Consider the following 23,707-nt stretch of genomic DNA (forward strand, 5'->3'; position numbering starts at 1 on the left):
AGTTCTTTAATATGATTAATACTTTGGTATAATTCAGTTTAAAATTATCATGAACAACTGACAATTTGAAAATAAGAATGACAATGAACAACCATGAATGAAGGAATAAATGTCAATGAGTTTTATGGGGTTTACATCTTTAGCCCATGTAGAGGAATGGAAATATGTTGTAGATGGAACAAACTTAGCTGAATGATGATTGTAAGAATTAACTCTTATTTTATCCTTTTGGAAATCTAATTTCATAGATTTTATATTGATTTGATTAAATTGATCTTAATTCAAACCTTATAATTTATACATTATTAAAGATTCGTCCAGCGAATGTTAAAATCAGTATATCTTAACAATTTTGTTTATCTTACTTCGTGGCCAACGACAAAACAAACAAAATAGGAATTTATCAATTTTGAGCATGACCGTTAAAAACATTCTCAAAATCATGCCTGAATCTGAAGAAAGACATAAAATAAGTAATATTTTATGTCTTTGTACTTATGTAACCGATGTGTGTGATCTTGTTGTCAAGAAATGAACTGATGAATGTGTAAAATTATTGACACATTAGTTGAACATATGACGGAGAAAAATATTGTAACGTGTGTGAAGTTCCTTCAATATATAGATAACTTATAACCAATCATATTTAATGTTTGACCGCCTTCTACAATGATTGTAAATAAAACCTACTTGACACTAACCGTTCTGTCATTATTTTCTGAAAAACAGTGGAGTAAGATGTCTGAATTAATGAAAAAACATAGTACAATCCTTCAAACCCAGGGTCTTTGGGGGTAAAACGGTTAAAACGTGCAGTGTTACAGGAATACGGCGTAACTCTGAATGATAAAGAAGTTACGGACAAAATGTACAAAGTAAGTACATTCATGATCATATAATAAATTCTAAATAGAATACCAATTGATGTTTTAGAGCATCATAGTTGCAATTTTGGGAACGTGGGTCAAAAAATTGCGGGGAAAGAATCACCTGTTTCTAATAGTGCGGGTGACACCCTAAATATGAGCTTGCATATTGATGAACGAATGTGCTTAAATGTAAATTAAGCAACTCTCTGTTTTCCATATATGTATTTTCCAAGTCAATGAGACAATAACCTATCTTGGAATAGTTATATCCAAAAATCCAAAACTTGGGTACGATTTAAACTGTTTGCCTATCTTACAAAAACACCTAAAAGAAAATTCAGAGAGATCTCTAAAAGGAAGGATTCTTCTCTCCAAGGCAAAAGCATTTCATGCCAAACAAATGCAGCTATCTCTTTAGACCCTGATAAAGTAATGTGCAAATAGTTTGATCAACTATTTTGTAACTTTGTATGGAAAAATAAGACATTATGTCAAAAAATCAGTTTTATCCAACAGCTACAGTAATGGTGTCCTTAATTTTGTTGATTTTGCAACGTTAAATAATACTTTTAAAGTCAACTGGTTGAGGAATTACTTGAAAAATCCATCCAGTACTTGGAATATTATACCAGAATATGTCTTTTCTTAGTTGGGTGGTTTGAATGTTCTATTGCTATGTAACTACAGCGTTGAGAAATGCATTGCTCTCTCTAATTTCCACAAACAAGCACTAATAACATGACCTATGAATTTCAAACACAATTGTTCTGCAACTAATTACTTAATTTGGAATAAAATATAGAATTTCTGCTATAAACACGAGTTCCTTTTTTTTTTTTTTTTTTGGAAAACTGGTTTAAGAATGATATCAGTAGGGTTAGTCAATTAATTTATCAGGATGGTTAATTGTTTACTGATCAAGAATTCCTCTCACTATAATTTCCCTGTTATTCCAAAACAGTTTGTCATTGTATTTGGTGCTATCCCGAATGCTAAAGGGCTATAATAGTGTTTTGGTAAGTTCTGAAATACATCTCCCAGACCCGGTTGACACATATGTTTTAAATCTACTTAAAAAAAAAAAAAAAAATGAAAGAAATATTGCTTTCTTTTTCTTAATGATTATATTTCCACTCCACATGTTGTTTCAGAATGGAACAGATTAGTGGAAAATATTTTGTGGAAAAAGGTTTGGATTCTTCCCAACATCAGTATTATCCTTTAAAACCTTCATTATGTCAACATTCAAATTAAGTATATATGTGAACTGTACTTTCTGTGACTCACAGCCAGAAACTTGCATCATCATTCTTGCATTTCAGTCTGGCTTCCGTCCATAACATAGTACAGAAACTGCCCTTGTAAAAGTAGTTAATGATTTATTACTCTCTTGCGACACTGGCTCTCTATCTTTACTTCTGTGACTAGACCTCAGTTCTGCCTTTGACACTATCTCTCATGATTTACTCATCTCTCGACTTTCGGCTGTGGGTATATCAGGCACTGCTCTTTCCTGGTTCTCTTTATATCTATATGACAGACAGTTTTACATTTCTGCTCGGGATTTCAGATCCCCTACTGCCCCTGAAACAAGGCGTCCCCAGGGTTCCGTTCTTGGGTCTTTGTTGTTTATTATTTATATTTTACCACTGGGTCAGATACTACAGCATCATGGCTTTAGCTATCATTTTATGCTGATGACATTCAAATCTACACGTTATGCAGGCCTTCCTATTCACACAAATCGACAAAATTTTCTGAAAATAAATATGGAAAAAGTGAGATCATCATTATTGGTGAATTATTGATCATCACTTACCACCAAAGTTCCCGCTGACTTTACTTGCGATTATTACTGGCATCAAGTATCGTTAGAAATCTCGGTGTTATGTTTGACCCATCTCTTTCATTTCAGTCTCATATTAACTCTCTCTAAATTAGCATTTTTCACTTGCGACGAATTGTCCAGCTCTGTCCTTTCATTAATACCAATGATGCAGAAACTCTCATTCACGCTTTTGTCTCATCTCGCCTCGATTACTGTAATGCCCTTTTCATTGGCTTGCCAGCTACCTCTATTGCTAGATTACAGTATATTCAAAACTCAGCCGCTCGTATTCTCACTCGCACTAAGCGTTCAGCCCACATCACCCCTATCCTAGCTATCGTATCAAGTTTAAAATGATCCTGCTTACTTTTAAAGCTTTGAATGGTCTGGCTCCTTACTATCTTTGCAATCTGCTCCTCACCTATTCTCCACCACGTTCATTGCGGTCCTCTGATTCTCACCTTCTCACCATCCCTCGATATTGCCTCTCTTCCATGGGGGGCAGATCATTCAGTGTTGTTACCCCTAAATTATGGAACTCTCTACACCCAGATCACTCTGTCTTGCCAATAGCCTGTCTAAATTCAAATCGCTGCTCAAAACTCACTTGTTTTCAGAATGTTATCTGTCTTAGTTAACTTTTGTTTATTCTGTCTTATGTTGTATATTACTCTTTCTGTTTACCGTTTGATGTTTTCCTCAAATAAGAAAACTTTGGAAAGACATTTGGCAAGATTGTAAGACAGTTCATTGTAATATGCAAAGTACAATGAATTTGAGCTTTACTTTAAGGATGTTTTGTTTGGATTTTTCACTTTTGAGAAGCAATATGGAAATGTTTACTTTCTTTGCAAATATTTTGCTTGCAAAATATTATATCCACAAATGCAAAGTTATGAAAGTTCCCCCCCCCCCCCATATTAAATCCTTGTCTACCTTAAACATTTTTTTTATAATATTTTATGATATTAATTTATGTTTTGTATGAAAGATTGTTATGTTTATTGTTATGTGATCTGTTTATTTATTTATTTTTGTTGTGCATCTGATTACAGATATGTGGGATTACACAAGATTTGTATTTAAAAGAGAACCAGTTCTAGGGAACATTAAATTGATAAGAGAACAATTTATTTATATTATAACCGCTACCCAATTTAGGCTTAAGTTATACATCTAAAGGGGTACCTAAGAAAGTTCTTTAATATGATTAATACTTTGGTATAATTCAGTTTAAAATTATCATGAACAACTGACAATTTGAAAATAAGAATGACAATGAACAACCATGAATGAAGGAATAAATGTCAATGAGTTTTATGGGGTTTACATCTTTAGCCCATGTAGAGGAATGGAAATATGTTGTAGATGGAACAAACTTAGCTGAATGATGATTGTAAGAATTAACTCTTATTTTATCCTTTTGGAAATCTAATTTCATAGATTTTATATTGATTTGATTAAATTGATCTTAATTCAAACCTTATAATTTATACATTATTAAAGATTCGTCCAGCGAATGTTAAAATCAGTATATCTTAACAATTTTGTTTATCTTACTTCGTGGCCAACGACAAAACAAACAAAATAGGAATTTATCAATTTTGAGCATGACCGTTAAAAACATTCTCAAAATCATGCCTGAATCTGAAGAAAGACATAAAATAAGTAATATTTTATGTCTTTGTACTTATGTAACCGATGTGTGTGTGATCTTGTTGTCAAGAAATGAACTGATGAATGTGTGTAAAATTATTGACACATTAGTTGAACATATGACGGAGAAAAATATTGTAACGTGTGTGAAGTTCCTTCAATATATAGATAACTTATAACCAATCATATTTAATGTTTGACCGCCCCTTCTACAATGATTGTAAATAAAAACCTACTTGACACTAACCGTTCTGTCATTATTTTCTGAAAAAACAGTGGAGTAAGATGTCTGAATTAATGAAAAAAACATAGTACAATCCTTCAAACCCAGGGTCTTTGGGGGGTAAAAAACGGTTAAAACGTGCAGTGTTACAGGAATACGGCGTAACTCTGAATGATAAAGAAGTTACGGACTGGCTAGCGACTCAAGACGCATATACCTAACACAGAACTGCACCTGTCAAATACAAGTGTAATAGGGTCGTGGTGTTTGGGAAAGACGTACAGTTTCAAGCAGATCTGGGGTGTATTCCAGAAAGCATGGTTAACTTGCCGTCAGATAAACCCTGAACTTTCGGTTGATTAACCCCAAACCTTGCTTACTCGAGGTATGTGGTTCCAAAAATGCGTCCGGGAGTAAGTTCATTCAACTCAGAGTATGTTCCTGGTTAAGACTCAAGACATTCTCAACAGAGCGACGAATCGACGAGTCACTATGGAAACGGACGCTAAGAATAAGCGCGCCATAATGCTTCTTTCTTCTTCTTCTGTTCAAAGGTCATGTATGATGGTTTTGCAATCATTTTTATTTTTTTTTCTGTTTAATCTTTAATCTTTGAGAATAAGAATTATATTGTTTGTTTGATGCTAATTATATATTAAGTCATATCAGATATGTATTTTATTATAGAAATACATTATAGAAAATGCCGATCCATGTGTGAGATGATAATATAAAATGTAATAAATTATATTATTATATTAGCCTATATATATATATATATATAGGCTAATATAATAAATTAAACATTACATTTTCATAATAGTGTTTTATAATTTATACAGATAACTGTTATATATGCCAATAAAATATAATAACCATATTAGAGCAATATATAGGCTAACCTTATTTATTACTTATATTAGCGCTTTATCATTAAAATAACATACAACTATATATATATATATATATATATATATATATATATATATATATAGTAGGCTATATACATAACTGTATTGTAATAATATATAATATTGTGCTCTATCTGTCACGCCCACTGAAGGCTCGTCAGTAGATCATACATGCTCTGATAGCGCTGAAGTGAACTGGAACATAACCTGCTCAGGAGCAGGTTATCTTCAGAGAGCAAGTTGCTATGGTTACTTACATACCCTCAAAGTAACCTCCGATTTTGGAACCCGAAAGCTGAGGTTATCCGCTCACTTATCCTCAAACATATCCGGGTATGTCACAAAACCTGCTTTCTGGAATACACCCCTGGTCGACATGTCTGCTTATTCGAAAGAAAATGATAATATAAAATTTTTACTTACTTGTATAGACGTTTTCAGCAAGTACGCATGGGCACGACCGCTGAAGAATAAGACGGGGAAGGAGGTTACGAAAGCGTTCGAATCTATACTCAAAAGAAAACCGTGTGCCTCAAAAATTACAGACTGATAAAGGTACTGAATTTTTTAACAAACATTTCCAGCAACTGATGAAAAAGTATAACATACATCATTTTGCTACAGCAAGTGATGTAAAATCATCGGTGGTGGAGCGCTTTAATCGCACGCTTCGGGACAGAATGGCGCGATTTTTAACAGCCATCAATTCAAAGCGTTATTACAATATCTTACAAGACCTTATAGATGGGTATAATGCCAGCTATCACAAAAGCATTAAAATGCGACCCCTGGACGTTGATAAAGAAAACGAAGCGGATGTGTTTAATAATCTGTATGGAAGGATGCGTAAAGGTGCATCTGTCTTTAGGTATAAAATTGGCGATGTGGTTAGGGTGTCTAAAGTCAGGAATGTGTTTTCTAAGGGGTACGAGCAGAATTACACAGAAGAGTTTTTCACTATAGCGGCCTGTATACCACGGACCCCGCCGGTGTACAGGTTACAAGACTACGATGGGGATATTATCGAAGGTTGTTTTTATGAAAAAGAATTACAAAAAATTATTGTGAATCAAGATAAGTCGTTTAAAATAGAGAAGATTTTAGATCGTAAAAAGAGAGGAAAAAAAACGTCCTGTCTCGTGAAATGGTGGGGCTGGCCGACTAAATTTACGTCATGGTTGCCAGAAAGCTCCATCTTGAACATACAGAACCGTTTAAAGTAACGGCGAGGTCATCTTAAATATCATTCGCAATAATCTACATCATGACCGAGGGCGGTTTTTACATTACGCTTCCTTGCAACGTGTCGATGAATGTATATCCTGACAACCGCATTTCTAATTACAAAACAAGGCTTGCCAGAAGTATGAATCTCAAAGGCCAGTGGGAGGTAGGCCTGATCGAGTTTTATTATCCAATTTCTTGGTATACATTTAACGAGGAGGATGCGGCGTTTATTATTAACACGAACCCCACCATACTGAATTATGATGAGAAACGTTACGAAGAGGATGCGGGTGTGATTATCTATATTAAAGAAAAAAATCTTCAAAACGTATCTAAAGTATGTAATACGTTAAAAGCGGGTTATAACGAGGATGTACTGTTTCTGGTTAGAGAAATAAATGCAAATCTACCTCCTAGAGTGACCCTCGGTTACGATCATGTCAAAAACAGGATATTTCTAAAAGCACCGACGAACACATCTTTGATATTTTACGGGAAGTTGGCCATTATTTTAGGTTTAAAACCGGGCATGCCTCTAGGATCTGTAAATCAGCCTCGCAAAGATCATCCTGATGACGCACCTGTCGTGACGCACGCCCCACATCAGGCCGACATAAGAGGGGGTTTTTATAGCATGTACATATACACGGACATGATTGAATTTCAATCAGTCGGCGACTCGTATGTACCGCTACTGAGGACTGTACATATAGAGGGGGCGTCTAACGACATAGTCAGTGTTAGATTCGATAAGCCACATTACGTGCCTGTGAATAAATCTGATATTACAGACATATGCATCGAAGTCAAAGACGATCAGAACAAACACGTACCTTTCATTACGGTAAAGTTGTGGTTAAACTACACTTCAGACCAGTGAAGTAGTTTTTTTATTTATTTTTTATTTATTAATTTTTTTTTAACAAAACTATCACACGACTATGGACCCCGAACGCTACGTCGCTTACTACCGAAACCAGGCGGGTAACGGGTTACCCGGCTATGCTGGCGGTCCTGTTATGTACAGGGCCGGTATAGGTGGAATTTTCAAAGCGCTTTTCAGAACCGCTCTACCTCTGTTGAAAAGATGTTTTAGTATAGCAAAACCGCATCTAAAAGCCACTGCGAGAAATATAGCTAGCGACGTTGTAACCACAGCCCTATCGAGATCGTATAACGATAATAATAACTACAATGGTCAAAACGGTAACAGGTAAATGGCTATGTCGCGCAGGTTTTTTAAACCGCCCGGAGTGCGTGTGCGTAGGGGGAGTGGCCGCGTGAAGAAAGCTAAACGTACTAGTAAGAAGCGTACAGTCGCAAAATGCTCACGACGCTCCCATGCGAAACGTGTAAAGAAAACTGTCCGTGTCAAAAGACCACTGAACACTGTTTTCTAAACATGTCTCTGTTCCACAACATGTCGGAGGAATGTATTAAATCCGAGTTAGATTTATTTACCGTTCCTATGACCCAGACGTCTATTGAAAAAAATACCTACGTGTAAATACCGCCTTTATCTGCAATAACGGATTCATCGCCGTTAGAATTTTTTATTGCAGGGACGGGTGAAGATTACATCGATCTGAATAACACTCTGTTATACACGCGGGTCAAAATAACCAGACCGGACGGTACCGATATAGCAGACGGTGCACCTGTCGGTTTAATAAATTACCCCGGAGCGTATATATTCTCGCAGGTGGATGTGTCTCCAGGCGATCGCTTAATAACACAGAGTTCTAGTACATACCCTTATAGGTGCTTGATCGAGGCGCTGATCAATTTCGAAAAAGATACCCTCGAAAGTGTCTTTTCAGCTGGATTGTTTTACAAAGACACGGCGGGCCACATGGACAAATACAGGATTAATAAGGCGCGCGGCGTTTACCAACACTAGTAATATCGTAGAATTACTAGCCCCCATCCATAGCGATATATTCTTTCAGGAGAAATTAATATTGAATGGTATAGATATAAAAATACGGATGACAAGAGGTAAAGACGAGTTTTGTTTGATGCGAGATGACCTTAACGCTTATAAACTCAATATTGTATCCGCGTCTCTTTTTGTGAAAAAAGTTTCGGTTTCACCGGGCGAATGGCTAGGACATGCGCAAGCGCTTCTATCCACCACAGATAAATACCCCATAGAACGTGTGTGTCTGAAGAATTTCTCTATACCGGTAGGATCTCGCGTGTCTAATCAAGAAAATCTTTTTTTGGGGACTTTACCAAAATCTATAATTTTAGCAATGACAGAAAATACAGCTTTTTCAGGGGCGTACGATACAAACCCCTTTGCTTTTAAACATTTTAACCTGGAATTTCTGGCTTTATATCGAGACGGAATACAAATCCCGTCCAAACCCCTTCAGCCGGAATATGAGAATGGATCTGCTGTGAGGGACTTTTATCAACTCGTATTATCTACCGGAAGATATCTTAAAAATCAGTCTCTGGCAATAGTTTGCCAAGATTTTCTCAACGGATACACCCTCTACGGATTTAATTTAGCGCCCGATGAAGATTGTTCGAATCACGTATCATTAATTAGATCAGGAAACATTAGACTGGAAGCGCGATTCAGACAACCTCTCACGCAATCCGTAACCATTATCGTATATGTGATTTTTGATTCGATCGTTGAAATATCCAATCAAAGACAGTTGCTAGTCGATTATTACTGACTGAGACGACGAAATGAATACCATCCAACTGACGGCCGTTATGGATAAAATTGCACACAACACGTATTTTTTAGGCGTGCTTCCGTGCGATTACCTACCCAAAACCCCGTTAAAGAATTTACCGGCTATGCTTATTTTTAATACCGACCCATCCACAGAACCGGGTCAACACTGGCTAGCCATCTACGTAAACAACGATGGTGTTAGATGTTTTTTTGACAGCTTTGGCGGAAGCCCTAAAGATCCGCGTTTTCCGAAGACTGTACAAGATTTTTTTTTAAACAATTTTATTCGCGTGCAATACTCTAACAAACAGGTTCAAGACTTCGCATCAGATGCTTGCGGGCAACATTGCATGTTTTTTCTGTATCACATGTCAAAAGGTTACGGTTATGAAAATATTGTTAAAATGTATTATGATGATCTGATTAAAAATGATGACATGGTTGTTCGATTTGTAAAGAGATTGAAACATCGTCTCTGTGATACATTTAATTGTATTCACTGCGTGCAGATCTGCAAAGCTCTATAATTACATGTTTAATAAATAAAAGATGTAATCTCAAATGTATGTACTTTATAAATAAAAGAAGTTGGTTAATCAGTCATATCTTTTTTCTTTATTAATATAGTGTTGATATTTCAAGACATTTTAATACAAATATTTCAAACATTTCAAACATGCTTACAAATATATTTACAAACAGTAACTTAAAAAGTTAACCACGCGCTAGCATCAAGAGTCGGCGAATTAAACGCCTCTCCTACTGGGGTACTAAGCTGTGACGCGGCCGCATGCTTTTTACCACGCCGTTGTTTCAAGGGGGTCGCCATCTTTGGGGACATCTGCTGGCTGTGTGCGGGTGATTTACCTTTAAGGGCTTCGACCGCCCGTTTAACTTGTGGGTTGCTTATAGTTGAAAATGGTATATTTAAAATCCATCCGCGAGGTCTGTATTCATCGTGGACGGTATGAGGTGCTGTTACGCTTTTGACCAAATCCATCATGTGCGAACCGGCGATTACGCGACCTTTAAACACAAACTCTCCAGAATCTGTCCATGAAGACAACTGCTTAGCATTAGACATTTTATTCAAAATGAATTTTTTTTTTATTATGCAAGTAAAGAATGTGACAATGTTTACATGTACCAAATACATAATATATCAAACATATAACATATAAGACAAAGAGAAGAAAAAATAAACAAAACAAAACTGAGGAAAAAAAACAAAAAAAAAAACAGAGTTTATAAGGTGACAATATTTGCATGTGCCAAAATGTAGAACCAATTGGACAAACAAACATACTGATGGCCAACATTACAAGTCCGTTCTGATTAACTCCTGTATTTGCATTCATATGTCTGTGAGCATGTATGTGTGAGTGCGTGCGCCCGTGCCTGCGTGTGTGTCATTGTATCTAGGGTTGGGGATGGAAGCATACAACTGAGATTGCATCATAATTGATTGATAACAGGTATGAGTAGAGTAATAAAAAACAAAAATAACCAAAACAAATGAATATATAAATAAAGACTAATAATAATAATAATAATAATAATAATAGAGACAACAAATGTTATTAGCAACAATGATAACTATAATAATGTTAATCATAATGATAATAATAATAAAAATAATGATTTCATCAAAATTGGGAGGGTGGAGTACAACGAAGAGGGCAGGTATAAATAATAATATTAACATTGGATTATAAATGAATAAATGTTTAATAATTGGGGGTGCCTCCGATCCCACCGTGGCTACGACATATCAGAACTTAATCTCCCCCTCTCTCTCCCCAAACATCAGCCATTAGCCGTCTATTTATTTATTTTCTAATTAATTATGTTTTAAATGTGTGGATGTGTATATGTCTCAGCTAGTTTGAGATGCATTAAAAAGTGAGATGTGTAGTGCAGCCCAGGTCAGGGACCCGGCCCACCCACACAGCCCACTTGCCCTGTATGTTGTTTTTTGTTTTTCCTTAATCTTCCTTTCCTTTCCTTTTTTAATCATGTATATGTCTCAGCTATTTTGTAATGCATTAAAACAGTGAGACGTATGGTGCAGCCTAGGCCAGAGACCCAGCCTACCCATACGGCACACTTACCCTGTATATGTTTATGTTTATTTATTTATTTGTGTGTAAATAACAAATTTACCCCACAGTGTTTCCTCATTGATGTTGTCCTCCACCCCTTCCCAAAACTCAAAGGATAATATTCAAATTAAGTTCAAATAGTAGTGTAGGTGAAGATGTGTTGTTGTGATTGGTCTCAGACAAAGAAGGTCAGCAGATTTATGACTGCTGGAGGGTAATGAGAGATGACCAGAAGGGGTGTAATTCTACTGTATTATGAGATGAACAGGATAGATTTTCCATTGAGATATAATCAATTAGTAGATTTTTCCAGGATGCGACATGTATGGAATTTCTTGATTTCCAATTCATGAGGATAGTTTTCTTGGCGATAGCTAGCGCCACCAGGAGTAACTGACTGTTTATATTGTCTAAACTGATTATGGATATATCGCCTAGTAAACAAACTGATGGTGAATTTGGGATGTGACATCCCATAGTGACCGATAGTGATTCAATGACCTTTTCCCAAAAATTTTTAATTGGGGTGCAATACCAAAGGGCGTGAACATATGTATCTGTTTCATTTTGGGTGCAATGTGAACATGTTTCTGAAGTGAATCCCATTTTAAACAATTTCTGTCCGGTTAAGTGAAATCTGTGAAGTACTTTATATTGTACAAGTTGCAAGTTGGCATTTTTTGTCATGAAGTAGATATTTTTGCAGATTTGTGTCCAGAAATCGGCATCAGGAGCAATAGATAGGTCTGATTCCCACTTAGCATGTGGTAAACTTAATGTGTTGTCTGATTTTAATATTATTCTATATATTTTGGAGAGTAGTTTTTTTGAGGACGGTATATTAATTAACTCTGAGATTAAAGGTGAGAGTTCTAGATTAACGGTTCGAATGTTAATTTTTGATTGGATAGATGATTTGATTTGCAGATATTCCAAAAAACGATTACTCCCGATGCCGTATTCCCGGACCAAATATGAAAATGAGGCCAGATTATTTCTATGAAAGATGTGTTGGAGTTGTGTGATGCCCTTTTCTGCCCATGTGTGTAAATTAAGTGGCTTTTTATTAACTGTATAATCTGGATTATTCCAAATGGAGGTGTATTTAGATGGAGCAAGAGGAGTGTTTGTTATTTGGTGAAATTTCCACCAGGCTGTCAGAGCTGCTGCTATAGTTGGTGCTTTAAAACAGGGGTGTTTTTTGATTGTTTGACTGTAGAATGGTAAATCTGAAATTAGAATATCCTTACAAATTGTTTGCTCAATATCTAGCCATATGTTTTCTGATGAGTTTGGGTGAATCCATTTGTATATCTGTTGAAGCTGATTAGCCAGAGAGTAGTGGTAGAAATGTGGTGCTTCCAATCCTCCTTGTGTTTTTGGTTTCTGTAGAGTAGATAGTTTAATTCTTGGGGTCTTATTTTTCCAGTAAAATTTGATAATAATTGAGTCTAAAGATTTAAACCAGGCGAGGGTGGGTTGTGTTGGGATCATTGAGAATAAATAGTTTAGTTTAGGGAGTATAGTCATTTTGATTACTGATATTCTGCCCATAATGGATAATGGTAATTTCATCCAGCGTTGAAGATCATCATTTATTGTTTTAAGTAATGGGGTGAAATTTAGACTAACCAGCTCTGACAGCCTGGGGGAAATATTAATGCCTAAATATGTGATGTGATTGGTGCATAGAGGGATAGGTGATGTCTGGGATGTCACATCCAAGCTATTGTGATTTAATGAAAGAATAGAAGATTTACTCCAGTTGACTGAATATTCAGAAATGTGAGAAAATGAATCAATAAGTTTAATTGTTTCTTGTAATGATGATGAGGGATCTTGTAAATATAGTAATATGTCGTCTGCATAAAGACTGATTTTATGCTGTATGTTTAATGTTTGGACTCCTTTAATGTAGCTGTTTTGGCGGATGGCTGCTGCTAACGGTTCGATAAAAATGGTGAATAATGAGGGAGAGAGTGGGCATCCTTGTCTAGTCCCACGGTGCAGTGTGAAGCTACGTGATGTTAGTCCATTAGTGATGACAGTGGCTGAAGGTGATGTATATAGAATTTTAATCCAATTGATGAATGACTCCCCAAAACCAAACCTCTCTAATGTGGAAAACAGGAATTTCCAGTTGACCCTGTCAAAAGCTTTTTCTGCATCCAGGGTGGCTATGATGGCTTTTGCTTTTTGAATTGAAGAATAGTACATTGAGTTGAATAGTCTATGTGTATTGGTGGATGCTAGTCTACCTTTAATGAAACCGGTTTGATCTGGGTGTATTATAGATGGTGTGACCTTTTCTATTCTATGAGATAATACTTTGGCGATGATTTTAATGTCAGCATTGATAAGAGAAATGGGACGGTAGCTTGATGGTAATTTTGGATCTTTATTGGGTTTGAGAAGAAGTGTAATTGTGGCAGTATTCATATTAGCTGGGAGTTTTAATTTTTGTTGTGACTCATTTAACATTCTGATGAAGAGTGGCGATAAAGTGGACCAAAAGTGTTTGTAAAACTCAGCAGGGAATCCATCAGGACCTGGTGCTTTATTATTAGGCATGTGTTGTAGTGCTGTAAGAAGTTCGGGTTGCGTGATGGGTGATTCTAGGCTGTTTCTTTGGTGTTCATTCAGTTGTGGCAGACTGATACTGTTGAGAAATGAGTTGATGTCATTTTGATTTGGGTCTTTTTCTGATGAGTATAATTTGCTATAAAAATTTTGAAAAATTTGGTTAATTTCTTCTGGTGAGTTGGTGGGTTTTCCTGCTGGGTCTGTAATAACTGAGATTGTTACTTTTTCCTTGTTTCGTTTGATTTGATTTGCCAAATATTTACCAGATTTATTACTATGGTGAAATTCTTCTTGTCTGAGCCTATGAATCAGGAATTGAGTATGTTTATTGATTATTGCATTTAATTTAAGTTTATATTCTCTTAATTTATTTTGGGTTTCTTCTGTTGGGTTATTTATATTGATGTCTTGAAGTTGTTTAATTTTCTGTTCCAGTTCTATTTCTTGTTCTTTTTCCTTCTTTTTTTTGTAAACGGAGTATGAGATTATTTTCCCTCGTAGTACTGCTTTTCCCGTTTCCCACAGAAGAGAGGGAGACAATCCAGGGGTGTCATTCATTTCTAGAAAGAATGCCCATTCTCTTTTAAAATAGTTGTCAAAATCTGGGTCTTTCAAAAGAGATATGTTAAAACGCCATCTGGTAGCAGGTTTATGAGGTTCACTTCTGTTCCATTTTAATGTTACTGGGGCATGGTCACTAATGACAATTGGATGAATCTTTGATTCAGAAATGTTTGATATAATAGAATTACTGGTGAGAAAGAAATCAATGCGGGAATATGAGTGATGGACTGGTGAGAAAAACGAGTATTCTTTAGTATTTGGGTGTTGTAATCGCCAGCTATCACCAAGACCAAAATCACTCATGAACTGTTTTATGGTTTCTGCAGATTGCCACATGCGTTTATTACTTAAACTAGATCTATCTATTGCTGGGTTGAGAACTGTATTAAAATCACCTGCTATTATGACTGGGAAATTAGAAAGATTTGAAATGGAGGAAAATAAGTTTTGAAAAAAAGATGGGTCATCTGTGTTTGGGCCGTATAGATTACCAATTGTAACTGGGATATTATCGATTGAAATGTTTATAATAATAAAACGTCCCTCGGGGTCTATAACAGTGGTATTATGAATAAATGACATGTTTTACTTATTAAAATGCAAACTCCTCTTTGTTTTGTATTATATTGAGCTGAGAAAACATGATTGTATTTTGATGATTTAATTTTATCCTGATCTGCATCTGATAGATGTGTTTCTTGCAAAAGGCATATGTCAGCTTGTAGATTATTTAAATGATTCAAGACTTTGACCTTCTTTGCCTGAGAACCAATTCCACGAACATTTCATGACATAATTCAAAATGAATTTGATGTTTTTTAATCGCCTTTGCGATACATTGTTTAAGATCTCTTTGACGATGTGATCCTCTTCATCGCCGTTATCAGACGGCGGGGCAGGTGCGCTAGCAGGTGTACTAGCAGGTTCGTCGGTATGAACGTTATCCTGTTTCGGGAGCATGAGAGTTAAAGTACCGCTCTCCAAATCACCCTGTTTTACTATAGTTAAAAACCTCTGCAAGACATTGGAATAAAGTTTAGCTTTCCCGTGCGAATCTAAATCAGACCTTTGTAATATATTTCTTATAGCACCATCCAAATCGTTCTCCACAACTTGTTGAATTGTCTCGCGAACGTTCCCGGCTCTTAATTTATTCAGCTGATTCTGCGGAATTATATAATGCTTTTCAGCATATTCCATTCCTAATGTTGTCTGGATGTTATTAAACTAGTGATAAAAGGTATGGCGACACTTAACAGAGGGACGAGAAATCCTCCTCTTTGATTAATCAGAGTTTTTTTTCTCTCGACGGTGATCTTTTTACTAGCAACGTATTTGATTTCCGCTTTTTTTCTTTTTTAATCTTCGGAACTGTGTGCTGTTTAGTGGTATGGTACCGCGGAGCACGTTAAGAGCTATTTCGCATAAGGATAGAATCAATTGATCCGATGCCGACTGTAAAATGACGCGCCGCTGCTTCGGTGAAGCCTTATATAACAGTTTTAAAAGAGGTAGGTTTTTACAAAGCCTATCGCTCATTTTTCTTATTTTCACCCAAGTTTACCGCGTTCTTTTCTGTACGTACACCACCTGATGATCTGAAAACAGATCTGATCAGAGACGAAAACGCTCCGGCGTTTTAGCTTTAAAGTCAATCAGGAGAAATCTGAAAGGCTTATTGGTTGCATCCTGATAACATTCCATGAAATATTTAGTGCTTCCTGGAAAAATTTGTCGCCCTAAAACCATTATTTGCATAGAGTCTCTGGGACTCTTGTACAAAATAATATAATGAGTATTCAGTGTAATAGTTCTACTGGTTTTACCTTGAAAAAACAGATTCTGAGTTATCAATATAATGGAAAAACGATTTATGATGAACATATTTCGTGAAAGCGCGTGAGAGTTCATCGTTCGAATATGATAATTCCATTAAATCATCACAAATCAAAATAGATTTCTTATTAGGAGGCAATAAATTTTCATCCGTTAAAGATTTTGGCATGCCTTCAATAAATTTAATATCAAACAATGACAAGAGTTCATCATACAAATTTACATTGATCAGCTTATCTGCGTTACACAACAGATTTTTCACAAAGACAGTCTTCCCACTGCCAGAAGGTCCGGAGACCACCGCGGAGAACAGGAAATTAAAACGAAAGTCAAAACCTTCTTCAACATACACATCGTCTGGTCTGGACATATTATTAATAACCGTACGGTAAAGTGGAGCAGTCAGGCAAAAGAATCCGTTTGTCATAAACCACTTTGAATCCTTTCAAAACTGATCTATTATGTAGTGTGAACTTCTTTTTATTCCATACAATGGTCTCTGTACGGGTGAGCAGGTGGGACGTGCCACGTGATGCTACATAACCGTGTACCAGACATATCATACTTTCTAAGGTAACGATTTGCGCATTCGAAGAATGGAGCGTGATCCCTTTCGCTTTAAGGGTGACTTTATTTTTTGCAGTTTTAAAGCTGTACGATTTAGGACCAGTTCATGCGAATTTCGTGATGTTATCATCTATGTCAAGTTCGTTCGTCAGTTCGCCTAGGTACAAGCCTGTTTGAGGCATCCATTCGCCTTCTTTCGACAAAAAGATAAGACTGTCTGGATCTACATAAAAAACGCGCGGGCCTAATCTGTCCATAAGGTCTTATAATTCCAAGCGTCCATAAGCCGTGGTGAATGAGGCGATAAACACATTAACATCGCATGCGGGGGCGGGGTCCTCCTTAGCGTAACACCACTGCACTAGGGCTACAGAGTCTGATACGAATGAGAAGTGTTTAATTACGTGGTAGTTTCCAAAAATGTGACGGGCGAAATCTTCAGGATCTGTCAAAAGTTCAGTCTTCGGTAAATTACATCTAAGTCCGATTCTCCCCCAAAGGGCGTTCAATAAAAATTTATTTATAGATCTACGTGCCAGATTGAGAGCGATTTTGTCGATGTCTAGTTGAACGCCCTCCTTCTCAAAATAATCTTCAACATAAGATTGTTTTTCGGCATCTGTCACTACGTACGGTGTCATTCTCTGAAGCCTCTTGCTTGAATTTGAGAAACGTCTTAACATATTCGGTGAATAATGTATCTGACGTCTGCGGAAAGTGCCAGACTTCCACGATTCTGACAACTGTATAACCTTTAACTACGGCGTGTGAGAGTTCCACAGAAGTCCAAACCCCTGAAATAGCCCTTTCTTCATCGCTATGCTGACAACACGTTTGTAGTTGTTGCTCTGCGCAGGTGCGACACAGAGCGAACAATAGCTTTCCCTGCGGTGATTTGAAAGGGATAAGCGGATGAAGTAGTTTACGCGGGGGCAGCACCGTACATTTAATAAGTCCAAAATACGACTCGACCGGTTCAAAATCTTTTAAAATTATTTCAGGATGCCCGATGGGGTAAGTTTTACGCGACTGTACGAAAGGATACAATGACGTAAAGTCCAGATATGATACGCGTTCGCCCTCTGTAACTTTATGGTAAAGCTTCAGTGCATTCGTTCGACCGCCGAAAAGTGACGCACTAGGATTCAGACGTTCAGGTGCTGCGTAATTACTCATAAAAGTCCTAACATCTGGATCGTTTTGTTTGACATTCTCCCACTGACATTCCCTAATAGTAATTACTTTGAGGTTGTAAGTTTTACGCAAAACTTACAGTTTATTATCAGACTGTCTTCTGAGCACACCGAAAGGTGTTTTTGACACGGGATTTAATTTGTTAGGATTAAAACGACAGCAATGCCCGTGCCAGAAACACCCCAGGAATTCCAAAGCCATTCTATCGCCGTTAAACTCATAATATCCATCCACGTGATAAGATCCGAATTTGACTTCTCCGTGATTTAATGCATGATGCACGTCAACGTTTTTGCTCGCTTTAATATATTCCAACCACTGGATAGACGGGGTAGAATATGCTTTGTACTGATTAAGATAGGCGTTTTTATGCGTCAGGGCTATTGTGTCTTTGGATAAAAAAAGTGTTTTAAACACCTTCATAGCGCACCCCGCGAGCGTTACACATCCGAAGGGGTCCACCTTTGTACACGCTATAAACTCGTTTCTGTATTTCATACATCCCTCACGTAACAAAATGACGCCGTTCTTGCAATACATTGCGAGTTGTGTTTTGAAATTAAACACCTGTCCTGCTACACTCTTGTACCACCTATCAAATTTGACCTGATCAGGCTCGGATATTGTGTTGTATCCATAATCTTCTTTAGATGGATACGGTCCAACGTAATTTGCATTTTGCAAACGATTAAAATGATGGGGAAAGAATCCTTTTTCGTCAGTGTTTAGGTTTAAAGCAGAGGTCATTTTTGACAATTTCATAGGTAAGAAACTGTAACTGTCTATGTATCTCTGTTTAAATACATGATCGTACATATATACAAGTCTGCATCCTTGGAGTATAATTTTTGGCGCCAAACTCTGACTTGTGAAATACTCGAGCAATATATAAGAGTTGAAACCTGAAGCATTGTGCGCTATAAATATAAAGTCTGTAAATTTTGGACGTCTGAAATGTTTGACCATTTTGTCTACGCAATCAACCCCCTCGGCTGTAAACTCTTCACCGTCTTGCGAAATGGCGCACACGTAATTTGCAGTATGTCTTGAATCTTTGTGCATCGTCTCTAAATCGAAATAAATATATTTTTCGCTATGCTCGTCAGGTTTTGCGGGTTGAATATAACAGCTGTGATGGCCTTCATCTATCAGTATGTTGTTGCAATGCGGACCTTTGGACGGCGCGCACTTGTGCAATAATAGTTTATCAACCGTCCATTTCGGTCTATACTGTCTGCAACATCTGCCACAAAATTTTACGAGATCACAGCGTGACCTCACCCCTTCACTTTGCGGCTGTTTATGAATTTTGTAACAGAAGTCAGATCTGCAATATCTAGCACAGTCCTCACATTGCACCCATTTCTTAGGATGTGTGTGGCACTGAGGCGTATTACACACGTTGCATGTAAATTTGCAGTAATGTAAACTACGATCGTTAAACCCTTGATGGCAGTAGTCGCAAACGTAGCTGTACCCTAAGAAACCCTTCAGATTTTTTATCATGTAGTAATGTTCATCATGCAGATATAAATGTACGGTGTTAGGGTGTGTTTCATCAGTATTTTTATACACTTCCAATTTACCTGAACACGTTCTGTGAAAGATGACTATTTTCAGGTTTAGGGCTGTTTCGAATTTAGAAACGTTGTGAAATGCAATTTTATGTTGCGGATGATAACCCTGTTCTGTGTGTATGTTGTTGGCTATTCTGATCATTTCCTGATCGGGACAATGAGGGTTTAAAAAATGTGCCAGGCATATACTGAAGCACATATTGTCTGTTATATTTTTTGCGACGAAAAGATTCATCTTATTTTTTTGGATTATCATATTGTGGGCTAGGTCGGTTAGCTTTCTACGACCTCCACCTTGTCTATTCCGTACCACAGACACGCATAACTGTAAAGCAGAATCGGCCCCCACATCCGCGTTGCTTTGAACCGTTTGTTCGATTTGATCGATAAACGTATTAACGTCATGTTTATTATCTGGCGTTAGAACCGCATTAATGTCTGTGGGGAGACTCTCACCTTGCAGCGACACGTTCATAAAACCGGATTCGCCTGCCAACAAACATGAAAAATCTACGATCTCATTCAAAATATCTTGCAAAAAGATATTATACGCTGCATAATCATCTGCGGCGATTTCGCGGAAATTTAAAGTTCTGCGAATTTCTAAACCGTTAAATCTCGATCTTGGGGTAATTGTAAAATCGTTCACATGACCACCTTCATTTATTAGCCTGTCTATAAAATTTTGGCTGAGACCCATATTTGGTGCTGAAGGATCGTAGCTTGAGGCGTCATCGTTAGATGGACCCATACCAATCTGTACTTTACATTCATACTGTTCATCTACCAGTTCGTGCAATCTTTCGGTCATGTTAAGCGAATCTGGTTGTAACATCTGTAACTGATTATTAATAAGATTTCGTAACAGATTGGCGTTATTTTGAGAATCATGTCTAGGTCTTAATGATCTCTGATCATCTTCTGGCACACGGTCATGCAAATCGTCGTGACATATTTTACCGCTCATTTTGAAAATGTATTTTGAAAATCAGAAATACAAAATAGTTCAACCTTAAAGACAAACGGATGTAGCCCCTTGAAAACACCACAACGGTTCACAACGTAACATGTCCAGATATAACAAAAACAAACACTTACAGTATAAATTCAAAATAATAATTTTACCATCAGTGAGTAAAACTGTACCAGAAACTAATAGTAGATACAATCAACGATGAGAAGTTACATATCAACACGTATATGATTTACTAATAACATGAATAAAACAATAATACACTGTTGTCAATGATAAACATTAATAACATTATGAAAAGTTCAATATAGATAACATACAAAATAATGTAAGGAAAAAAATCAGCTAGTCAATTCATTGTACATTATCTCCTCGACATCATACGATCATGCAAATCTACCAACATTCTCTGTAGCAGATTCAAACGCTCAGACATCAAAGATAATGCATTTACCGACAACCTCTGCTCGGTGCGATGCTCGCGGATATTCTCCGGTATTCCGATCATACTCTGCCGAAATTGCGTGAATTCATTATACAGCTCTTCGTGACAATTTCTCCAAAACTCCGCTGCATGTCGTAAGGCTTCGGTGTGTTGTTGTTGACAGGATATGACATTTCTTAAAATCGAAATAACATCACCTTGCGCGTTAGCTGCAATCTCTTCAACTTGCCGGTAAGTTAACGGTTGTCCGGCCAGGTCAAAAAGTCTTTCGAAGTAACGATTAACACGCTTCGCGATCAAGCCTTCTATTTAAATCACAATCGCTAAACAGCTCCCGAGGTATTTCATGTAGTAACTCCGCATCCTCCTCCTCCTCCTCTTCTTCACTCTCCGTATCGCTGAAGGATACCTGATCCCATGCGTGGACCTGCGAATCAGACCAAGCTGTTAGCCCTCCTTGGTCATGATCTTGTTCTGTAAAAAGAATAACAATAACCGCTTTATTAATTTATTAAATAAAAGTCGAACATAAAATATGATAATGCAATTTTCTGTTCCTTAAACGGCTGGTGGACGGCGAGTCGCTCGTTTCCTGTTCGGGCAGCCTCACGCGTTTTACGGCCTGTCCGCAACCATACATTCGCTGCGTGGGGGGGTCGGTTACGACTGTGCGTGTATTTGCACGGACGGTAGGCGTGTGAAGTTGTCCATCCGCACACTCCGTGTGGGAGGGGGCGGACGTTGTGACGTTGGCTGGTTCGTGACGTAACTCGGTTCCCACCACAATCTCCCGCTGCACATCCTCTGCAGCTATTATTACAAGGTTGTTGTCATCATTATGCACACCTGTCAAATTTAGTAAATACTGTTTATGAGGAATCGACGGTTTTAACACGTTAAGAAAAACAAAACAAAACTAATGTCAGCTTACCGTTAGGTCCATTGTCGTCCTCGCAAACAGTTAGTTGGGCTTCATCAACTGAATAAATGATAACCAACATTATTATTATTAATAATATTATTAGACGTTAAACCGTATGATAGAAAAAAAGAGTAAAGACTTACATATCTCCTCAAGGATATGTTCCAGATCTTTGTCAAACACGAGGTTATCAAAAGTAGCTGGAAATAATAACGTCATGTTAAACAAATATTCACGTTAAAATATTTAAACATCTCCTATGAGCAAAACATACTCACCATCGTAATTGTCAGCCATCGTTCCGAAGTTTGTTGAGGTGTAACAACGTCGTACGAGAGTTTTACAGGTAATGAAGATGTTTAACTTCACCCTGTGGGCGTCTCTTGAAAATGTATCGTAAATCCGATAACAGCCGGCAGGGGGTGACCTAATACCACAAATCTTTAGTAAGGTACACAACACAATGTTAATTTGTGAAATAGTATGGTCAAATATTACGAAATTCGCGTTTAAACATAATGACTGCTATTCTATAAATAATGCGACTATTCGTACATGCTTGCATAAAGGAACGCTTTTATTATTTACATTTAAATACAGGTTTCGCATCTGTTTACGTAATTTACCTGATGGTATGATATAGATTTACATCACATTATTTAAAACAGAAACTCTGGATACATTTTATATTTAGACTCCTACTTATCGTTCGCGTCCGGCATATATTTATTCGGATTCTGACTTTCCTTATAAATCTCATCAAATCCATCCCGCGCAATTCATCAGACGCAGGCTAGTTAGCAGACCGCATCTTCATCAGTTTACTTAACACAGCTGGAGGTGTTTCACCGATGGGATGAAACATCTTTTAGATTTTCTTTTTTTCTTTTACAACTTAATTGCTGCGATGTTAGCATATCCCTTGCATGTAGACGCATATTGACCCTTATCTATGCGCGTTTGAACGCCACGAGTGATTTTAACAGACGAAAAATCAAAGCTTGGGATATCTGTTTATTGATCTCGCGTGATGTGAACCATCTGTTCAAACGGCCGTTTGAAGTAGGTCTTATGTATTTCTTACGACGGTAAAGTTCACGGGATTCTATTTGTATTATCTGTATTACGTATAGACCTACATCATAATATGTTTTAAGCACAGCAATGATCAAAGATCGGATAAAGAAATAACAAATTATGTGAAATTAAGTAAATTAAACGTCATTTTCCTACAACATAGACCATCTTATTAAAACAATCATCTTTGGAGATCCTCTATTTATTTAAACTTTATCACCTTCTTTATCTACCTCATTACATCCTGAACATCGGTTTGAAGTCGTATTCGAATAGATTATAAATTCATTATAAATACTCAATTCTCAACTTTACCTAAACTTTTAACTTAACCAGCTATGTGTCATATAAAATCTTCAAAAGGGAACACATCCTTTGATAAATGAACAGCAATGCCAAAGTTTACGATGCCAGAAACACCTTTAGATGTTTTTACAACAACCCTCTTGATCTGATAC

Source organism: Onychostoma macrolepis, chromosome 04, assembly GCF_012432095.1.
Source record: "Onychostoma macrolepis isolate SWU-2019 chromosome 04, ASM1243209v1, whole genome shotgun sequence".
Lineage (NCBI taxonomy): Eukaryota > Metazoa > Chordata > Actinopteri > Cypriniformes > Cyprinidae > Onychostoma > Onychostoma macrolepis.